The following is a 9878-nucleotide window of genomic DNA, read 5'->3' as shown; positions in this document are numbered from 1 at the left end:
TCTTGATTTAGGTGCTAGCAATTACCATACAATTGATCCAGTCCCACAACTGAGTTGATATTGATTGCAGTATTCCCACATGAAGGAAAAGAGAAAATTAACAAATGTCTGATGAAATGATTTGAGAGCGAAGTGTTCTAATAGTGACATCTGAGGTTTAGACACAGGTGAAGAGGTGGATTTTCTTTTATAAAAATCCCCCATTTTTAGCCTATTGACAGTGAATCACAGCTGTAATCCTAGCTACTCAGGAATCTGAGATCTGAGGACTGCCGTTCAAAGCCAGCCTGGGCAGGAAGTCCCTGAGATTCTTATCTCCATTTAACCACCAGAAAACCAGAAGTGGCACTGTGGTTAAAGAGGTAGAACACTCACCTTGAGTTGAAGAGTTCAGGGACAGTGTCCAAGCCCAGACTTCAAGCCCCTTGACGAACAACAAGAACAACAAAAAAATCTCCCTTTCTTGGACTGCCTACAGTTTTCCTAACATTCAACAAAAAAGCCATTTTATCACCCACTACAGTTAACACCTATCCTAGCTGCTGCAAATAGAATGATTTGGTATCTTATGTCAAAAGGTTCATATTTGGGGAAGCAAATACCAGCAGTGGTAACTTTTTTCCAGTCCTTGAATTCTGGGCCTGGGCCCTGAATATGGTTATGCTGGTAGCTTTAATGTGAGCTTGTTTGTTATTCATTGGATTACTGCCCATGAGAGGAATTACTGGGTCATAAGGGAGATCTATGTTTAGTCTTTTGAGGAAAGTCCGTACTGCATTCCAGAGTGGTTGAAAAAGTTGAATTTCCCACCAACAGTGTAATAGAGTTCCCATTTGACTACATACACTTCAGCATTTGCAATTGTTAATTTTCTTGATAATGGCCATTCTGTGATGAGTTAGACTCTGTCTTGTACTTGTAGATTTGTAGGCACCTTCTAGCTACCATAAATTAATGAATCTATGAAACCTGTAGTGCTCTGAGTGTGTTGCTCTGAGTGTGCATTCCTTTCTCTCAATATAATTTTCCCAAGCCTTTTATTTTCCTTAAGACTGGTGAAAAGTCCTTTCTGATGGGTAAATAGAATTCCATTGTATGTGTGTGTGCCTTTGTGTGTGTGTGTGTGTGTGTGTGTGTGTGTGTGTAAAATGACTCTAGGTCCATGAGTTCATTTCTAAGCCTTCTGTTTCATCTGAAATTTTGTAATTTCATATTAAATTTGGATTGCCTTCTATACTGCATTGATGAATATGGTTGGGATTTTGAAGGGTATTGCATTGTTAATTGTTTGTGGGAAGTATTGCAGTTTTCACAATGTTAATTCTTCCAACCAGGAGCAATGAAAGACTTTCCATTTCTTTGAATCTCCTTCAATTTCCCTTTTTAGAGTTTTAACGTTTTCACAATAGAGGTCCTTCATATTTTTAATTAAATTAGTAAATTCCTTGTTTTATTTTTGTTATTTTGTTTTGTTTAGATTTGATTTTGAGGCTAATACACATGAGGTTGTTTTGGGGATATCAGCCTGGATCTTCCCATTGTTGCTAACACAGAAAAACTGTTGATTCTTGTGGGTTTTATACCCTGCTATATTGCTGAAGGTTAGCATCACCTTTACTACCTTGAGGGAGGAAGCTATAGGGTCCTTTAAATACAGGGTCATTTCAACTGTGAAAAGGGATAGTTTTACTTCTTCCCTATTTGGATCCCCTTTATGTTTTTCTCTTGGCTATTGCCTTTGCTAGAAAGTCCACTACTATATTGAAGAGTAGGAGAGAGAATGGACATCTTTTTCTCATTCCTGATTTTAATGTGTTTATGCCTCCACCGTTAGGTACATGCTTATTGTCTCTTTGTCATATACATACTCTGTATTATATTGAGGAAAGTTGCATGCGTTCCTAGCTTCTCAGACCTTTTAATCACATAGGGGTATTGGAGCTTTTTAATAGCTATTTCTACATCCATATAGATGATCATGTGGTTCTTGTCCTTGCTTCTGCTGATGGTTTGTAATATGTTTATTGACAAGAATATTGAATCAAATTGTACCCAAGATGAATCTTATTCGATCATACCATATGAATTTTTTGTTAGCTACTGAAATTGGTTGGTGAGAATTTTATTGAGAAGTTCTGCAACAATGCTTATCAAAGAGTTGGGTTCATAGTTCTCTTTATTTGATGAGTCCCTATCTGATTTGGGGAAGAGTCTAATTCTAGCTTCATAGAATGTGTTTGATAATTCCATTTCCCTTTCTATTCCATTGAAGAGTTAGATCTGAGTATTTTAAATTCTTTGCAGACCTTAATTTCATGGAAAATCTATTGAGTCCTATATTTTTCTGGTATGGGAAATTGTTTATTGACACTTCATTTTCATTACTTCTGATGTATCATTTCTTGGTTCAGTTCGAGTATAGGAAAACATCAATTTCTCCAGGATTCTCCAGGTGATTGGCATATGGTTTTCAATGTACACTCTTATAACATTCTCAGTTTTGTTTATTTATGTTGTTATGTCTCATTTTTCCCTCTAATTTTATCTATTTGGGTGATTTCTCTTAGGAGCTTTTAGGAGCTGTGCCTCATGTATTCTTAATATATTTACCTTGTTCTTTGGTAGGCAGCATCGTTTTATTTTATTTTGGGGGGGGGAGGGGATCCCGTCATGGGGCCTAAACTCTGGGCCTGGGCACTGTCCCTCAGCTCTTCATCTCAAGGCTAGCACTCTACCACTTGATCCACAGCGCCACTTCAGGCTTTTTTTCTGCATATGTGGGGCTGAGGAATTGAACCCATGGCCTCAAGCATGAAAGGCAAGCACTCAAACACTGAGCCACATTCCTAGCCCAGTTATCATCTTATATAACCAGTTCCAGTTCTTCATCTTCTCTATGTATGGTATATTTGATTAACTTCTAACCTGCTTATTTGGTGGAGATATATTGTTTCAAGTTTCTTTGTCATGAAATATTTTTATATATCCTTTAAATGTAAAGGAGAGCTTGTCTTGGGACCGTATTCTCGGTTGGTAGTTGTTTGCCTTTAATGTTTGTTATATATCATGCCAGGCTCTTCTTTTTAACATATTAGCTAAGAAATATGTATTTATTCTGACTGTATATTCTTTATAAATAATCAATCTTTTCTCTATGGCAGCTTTAAGAACTCTTTCCTTGATCTCAAATGATCCTCTAATGGATTATGATGTGGTGGTGGGTTGTTCTGTTCTAGAATTTTCTGTTAGGTGTTCAAAATGCTTCTCTTTTATGAATGAGCCTATCTCTTTCTCTTTGAATGTTTGGAATGTTCTATGCTAGAATTCTGTAATATGTTTCCCATCCATTTAGTTTCCTGCTCTTCTCCTTCTTGATACAAATCTTCCCCAAATTTGATCTTCTAATCGAGTTTTGATGTTCTGGCAAGAACATTTCTTATTTCTTGGATTATTTCTAACTGCTTACTTCCTTTTTCCTATTAGACCTATTTGGTCTTTGACCCCTGAGATAATCTTCTATGTTATCTATTTGCTGTGGATACATTCTATTTTGTTTTTGATTTCTCTGTCTTCTAATTAGTCATTTTTTAGAGCTTCTATCTCTTCATTAAAGCTTTGTTTTAGGTCTTGTATGGACTTTCTTTACATCTTTCCTTTGGGTGGGGTGTTCAGAGGGTTGTTTTGTTTGTGTCTTCTCTCATTTTTTTTTTTTTGCTGTCCCTGAGCCAATTTATTTATTTATTTTTAATTTTTTATTGTAAAGATACTATACAGAGGGTCACAGTTACATGAGCAAGGTAATGAGTACACTTCCTATTGAGCATTGTTACCCCCTACCTTGTTTTCTCCTTACCATCCCTTCCCTCCCTACCTTCCCCAAGGTTCTTTCCTTTTAATTTGTGAATAAGTGATTACATAATTTCCCAAATTTCACAGTATTGTGGAATAATGATGTTCATTTAAAGTCACAAGTTCATTCTAACGTTCCTGGAGTAAATTGTCTATTGCGGTCTATAACATAACGGTGTACACATATACACCATACATGTGATAAGCAGCATGGGGATATTTAGTAGTGGTTTGACCAAATGAGTGGAAGTTCTTTGTTTCTTAAGTCCTGTTAATTTTGTCATATCACCTAACATTTTGGATTTAGCATCCACTTATCAGGGAGACCATTTACGATTTGTCTCTTTGCTCTTGGCTTACCTCGCTCAATGTGATTCCTTCTAGCTCCATCCGTTTCCCTGCAAATGCCATTATTTTGTCATTTCTAATGGCTGCATAATATTCCATTGTGTATAGATACCACAATTTTTGGAGCCATTCATCTGTGGTGGGGCACCTGGGTTGTTTCTATATCTTAGCTATTGTGAACAGTGCTGCAATAAACATGGAGGTGCACGTGTCCTTGTATATTGGTTCCTGTTGTTCAGGGTAGATGCCTAGAAGTGGTATGACTAGGTCATAAGGGAGATCAATCTTTAGCTTTCTAAGGACCCTCCAGACTGTTTTCCAAAGTGGTTGTATAAGTGTACATTCCCACCAGCAGTGTAATAGGGTTCCTCTTTCTCCACATGCCCTCCAGCATTTGTCATTGGCTGATTTGTGAGTGTAGGACATTCTGACTGGGGTAAGGTGGTATCTCAGGGTTGTCTTTATTTGCATTTCCTTCACCACCAGGGATGATGAACATTTCCTCCTGTGTTTCTATGCCATTTTTATTTCTTCATCTGAGAAGTCCCTCTTTAGTTCCCTTGCCCATTTAGTAATTGGTTTGTTAGGTTTGGAAGGGATTAGTTTCTTGAGTTCCTTGTATATACTGGATGTTAACCCCTTGTCTTATAAATTGCTGGTAAATATTTTTTCCCAATTAGTTGGTTGTCTTTCTAGCTTGGTTGCGATAGATTTAACTGTGCAGAAGCTTTTTATTTTAATGTAGTCCCATTTGTCGAGTCTCTCTCCAATTTGTTGTGACCCTGGGACTCTGTTCAGGAAGTTCCTTCCTGTGCCTATTAGTTCTAGTGTCTCTCCTACTCTGTCCTGCAATAGTTTCAGAGATTCAGGTTTAATGTTAAGGTCTTTGAGTTGATGTTGGTGCATGGTGATAGGTTGGGGTCCACTTTTAGTTTTCTGCATGTGGCCACCCAGTTTTCCCAGCACCAGTGGTTGAAGAAGCTGTGTTTCTTCCATTGTATGTCTTTGGCTCCTTTGTCGAATATTAGCTGGCTGTAGGCCTGTGGATTTAATTCTGTATCTTCTATTCTGTTCCATTGGTCTTCGGGTCTGTTTTTGTGCCAGTACCATGCTGTCTTTGTTATTATAGCTCTATAATAGTGTTTGAAGTTCGCCATGGATATCTCTCCCATGTTGTCTTTATTCCCTAGAATTGTTTTGGCTATTCTAGGTCTTTTGTTGTTCCATATGAATTTTTGGACTGTTTTTTGTATTTCAGTAATGTACGTCATTGGGATTTTAATAGGAATTGCATTGAATTTGTATATTAATTTTGGCAGTATCACCATCTTCACTGTATTAAGTCAGCCTATCCAAGAGCATGGGAGGTCTTTCCATTTCCTAGTGTCTTCTGCAATTTCTTTCTTTAACTTTTTATAGTTTTCATTAAATAGTTCTTTTACATCTTTGGTTAGGTTAATTCCAAAATATTTTATTTTGGGGGAGGTTATTGTGAATGGGGTTGCTCCCTTTATTTCCCTCTTTTCTTGTACATTGTCAGTGTACAGGAAGGCAACTGATTTTTGTGGATTTATTTTATGTCCTGCTACTTTGCCGAAGTGATTTATGATTTCTAAGAGTTTGCGGATGGAGTTTTTGGGATCGTGAAGGTATAGTATCATGTCGTCTGCAAAAAGGGATAGTTTAACTTCTTCTTCCCTATGCGGATCCCTTTAGTATTTTTTCTTGCCTTATTACACTGGCTAAGTGTTCCAGGACTATATTGAAGAGGAGTGGAGACAGTGGGCATCCTTGCCTTGTTCCTGATTTTAGGAGAATTGGTTGTAGCTTTTCCCCATTAAGTATAATATTGGCTATTGGTCTGTCATAAATGGCTTTTATTGTTTTAAGAAATGTTCCTTCTATTCCTATTTTCTCCAGAGCTTTTAGCATGAATGAATGTTGAATTTTATCAAAGGCTTATTCTGCATCTGTGGCGATAATCATTTGATTCTTGACCTTGGCTCTGTTGATGTGTTGGATTACTTCTATTGATTTATGTATGTTAAACCATCCCTGCATCTCTGGGTGAAGCCTACCTGGTCATAGTGTATGATTTTTTTTTTTATGTTTCTGGATTCTGTTAGCTAGAAACTTGTTAAGGATCTTTGCATCTGTGTTCATCAAGTCAATTGGCCTGCAATTCTCTTTTTAGGTTGGGTCTTTGCCTGGATTGGGGATGAGTGTGATATTGGCTTCGTAGAATGAGTTTGGGATAGCTCCGTCCTTCTCTGTTTCTCTGAAGAGCTTGAGGAGTATAGGTTTAAGTTCTTCTTTAAAGGTCTTATAGAATTCTGCTGTGAATTCATCTGGTCCTGGGCTTTTTTTTTGTCGGAAGACTTTTGATAGCTTCCTGTATCTCATTGTAGGATATTACCTTATTTAATTGGTTTACTTCTTTGCTCAGTTTGGGCAACTTGTATTTTTCTAAAAATGCATCCATTTCTGCCAGGTTTTCTTCCTTTAGAGAGTATAACGTTTGAAAGTAGTCCGTTAGGATTGTTTGGATATTTTGGGTACGTGTTGTGATTTTTCCCGTGGCATCCTTAATCCTGTTAATATGGGTTTCCTCTCTTCTTTTTTTAATTAATCTTGCCAACGGGCCATCAATTTTATTTATTTTTTTAAAGAACCAGTTTTTTGTTTGGTTAATTTTGGCTATAATTTTCTGATTTTCTAATTGGTTAATCTCTGCTCTTAATTTGGTTATCTGACTCCGTCTGGTAACTTTAAGTTACATTGTTTCTTGTTTTTCAAGCTATTTTAATTGCAACATGAGATTATTTACTTAGTCTGTTTCCATTTTCTTGATGTGGGCACTGAGGGCAATAAATTTGCCCCTTAGGACTGCTTTTGCTCTGTCCCACAAGTTTCTTTACGAGGTGTTATAATTTTCATTGAGTTGTAGGAAATGTTTTATTTCTTCTCTGATCTCTTCCGTTATCCAGGCATTGCTAAGGAGTGTGCTGCTCAATCTCCATGTATTAGAGGAATTTCTGTGGTATGCTTTGTTATTGAAAACTAGCTTGATTCCCCTCTGGTCAGATAGGTTACAGGGGATTATGTTGTTCCCTTTCTATTTGCTTAAGTTCCTTTCATGAACTTTAATATGGTCTGTTTTGGAGAAAGTTCCATGAGCTGTTGAAAAGAATGTGTACTTTGTTGGTTTAGGGTGAAATACTCAGTCAGTTAATTCCACTTGAAGTATGGCCTCACTTAATTCGGTAGTTTCTTTGCCAATCCTCTGGTTGGTAGACCTGTCCTTTGGTGAGAGTGGTGTGTTAGTCTCCTATTATTATCGTATTGGGATCTATTTTATTCTCTAACTTTGAGAGTATTTGTTTAACATATCTGTGTGCACCAATATTTGGGGCATATAAGTTGATGACGGTAATACCTCCTTTTGAATTGTTCCCTTTATTAATATGGAGTGTCTGTCCTTGTCTTTCTGTACTGATTTTAATGAAAAGTTTATTTTGTCAGATATCAGGATAGCTACACCTGCTTTCTTACTAGGGGCATTTGATTGGTAGATCCTTTTCCAACACTTTACTCTAAATTTGTTTGTATGTTTGGCTGAGAGTTGGGTCTCCTGAAGGCAACAAATGGATGGGTCATGTTTTCTGATCCAGTCTGAAGTTCTTTTTCTTTTGATTGGCAAATTAAGCCCATTAATATTAAGAGAAAGTATAGAGAGATGCATTGTTGTCCTTGTTATTCCCTGTTTCCCTAAGTTTTTCTTCTTTCCTTTCCTCCTGTGCTTGCTCAGCTAGACTTTGATGATTAATGCCTGTCTGTGTGCAGGTCCCAGTTCCTGGTTGCTTTCTTCAGGTTGTGTCCCCCAGTCTTAGTATTCTTTTTAATGCTAGCTTAATGTTTATGTATACATTTAGTTTTTCTTTGCTATTAAAAATTTTCAGTTCTCCATTGAATGTGAATGCTAGCTTTGCGGGGTACATCAGTCTGGGTTGGCAGTTATTGGCACTCAGGACTTGTATGATACTTTCCCAGGCCTTTCTTGCATTCAGTGTTTGTGTGGAGAGATCTGCAATGATTCTAATTTTTTCCCATTATAGTATAGCTCCTTCTTCATTTTTGCTGCATGCAAGATTGTTTCCTTATTATTCAAATCTATCAGTTTTACTATAATGTGTCTATAAGTGTTTCTCTTGGGATCTTGCTTGTTGGGTGTTCTATATGCTTCTGTTATGTAGGTAAGATGCTCTTTTTTGAGGTGGGGAAAATTTTCACCGATTATCTTGTTGAATAGGTTTTGCATACCCTTGCTCTGAAATTCCTCACCTTCGTCCACTGCAATTATACGAACGTTAAATTTCTTGGCATTATCTGCTTGCTCTTGAATTTCCCTTTGGATTAATTTGAGTGATTTTTCCATATCTGTCACTTTTTGGTCCAGTTGGTGTATTCTGTCTTCTGCATCTGACACTCTACATTCCATTTTGTTCACTCTGTTGACCGTGGCTTCTTTGTGGTTTGCATGGAGGAAATGGACTGCTTCATGGATTCGATGTTGGTTCTCAAAGTACTGATCTCATCTCTTAATGAGGTATATACTGCCTCTATTTTGGCATTTATCTCACTTCTTACTGAGGTTTGTGCTGCCTCTAGTTTTGCATGCATCTCCTGTATGATATCCTGTATCACTTTTGATAGTTCATCCTTGTGCTCTTTCAATTTCTGGACTAATTCTCGCTTTATTTCTTGAGTCATTGCCTCCAGCATCCCTTGGATGTAGCTTTTGTCTTCCATTCCTGCTTTGCTCCCACTGGAGCTCTCCCCTGCATGGCTGCTGGCTATTGAAGCTAGCTTGCTATCCTGGGTGGTGATAAACCTTGTAATTTTTCTCTGTGATTTTCACCTAAGGGTTTGGGGATTATTGGAGATTAATCTCCAATTTTGTTTTTGTGTGTCTGTGTTTGCTTGGTTGCTGATTCTGTATTGGTAGAGAGAGTCTGTGCCTGATCTGGGTTCTGTTGGGGGCCTACCTCTAGCTGCTGGTCTGACCTACATAGGATTCTTGGCTCTCTGCTGTAGATCAATGGCCATTCCCGACTTTGGAATGGTTGAGCAGCCTAGACTTTGTGTTTTCTCCTACGGGTGCTCTTGGCAAGACCAGATGCTCTGGATGCACTCTCCCAGATGCTGGAGTCTGCTATGTGCTCCTGATGTATATTTTTTTGGCCAGCTTTTGGGATTGAACTCTAGGTTTGGATGCTGTCCCTCAGCTCTTCAGCTCAAGACGGGCACCCTACCGTTTGAACCACAGCACCACTTCTGACCCTCTGTGCTTATGTGATGCTGAGGAGTCAGATCTAGGGCCTCATGTACCCAAGACTGTCACTCTACTGTTGAGCCACCTTACCACTCTACTGTTGAGCTCCTGCCTACTATCAGGTGCTGATGGCCTGTGTTGCCCAATTCCCAGCCTAGAGTATATGGGTCGGGTTTTGGTGGTGTTTGGGCTTCTCTTGTCTTAAGCCGCCTCCAGGTCTTTTGCTCTCACAGGCATGCTTCCCAAGGGGTGCAGTTCTATGTTTTTCTCCCCTCTGCTGAAGCATATGCTCAGCCTTTGGCTTCAGTTGGGAGGAGTTGGTTGTGCTGTTCAGGTGCCGGAGCCCCAG

This window comes from Dipodomys spectabilis, unplaced genomic scaffold (genome assembly GCF_019054845.1).
Source record: "Dipodomys spectabilis isolate Male_0828 unplaced genomic scaffold, ASM1905484v1 ptg000259l, whole genome shotgun sequence".
In the NCBI taxonomy this organism is placed as follows: domain Eukaryota; kingdom Metazoa; phylum Chordata; class Mammalia; order Rodentia; family Heteromyidae; genus Dipodomys; species Dipodomys spectabilis.
The sequence above is the reverse complement of the archived record's forward strand: the minus strand, read 5'-3'. Positions refer to the sequence as shown.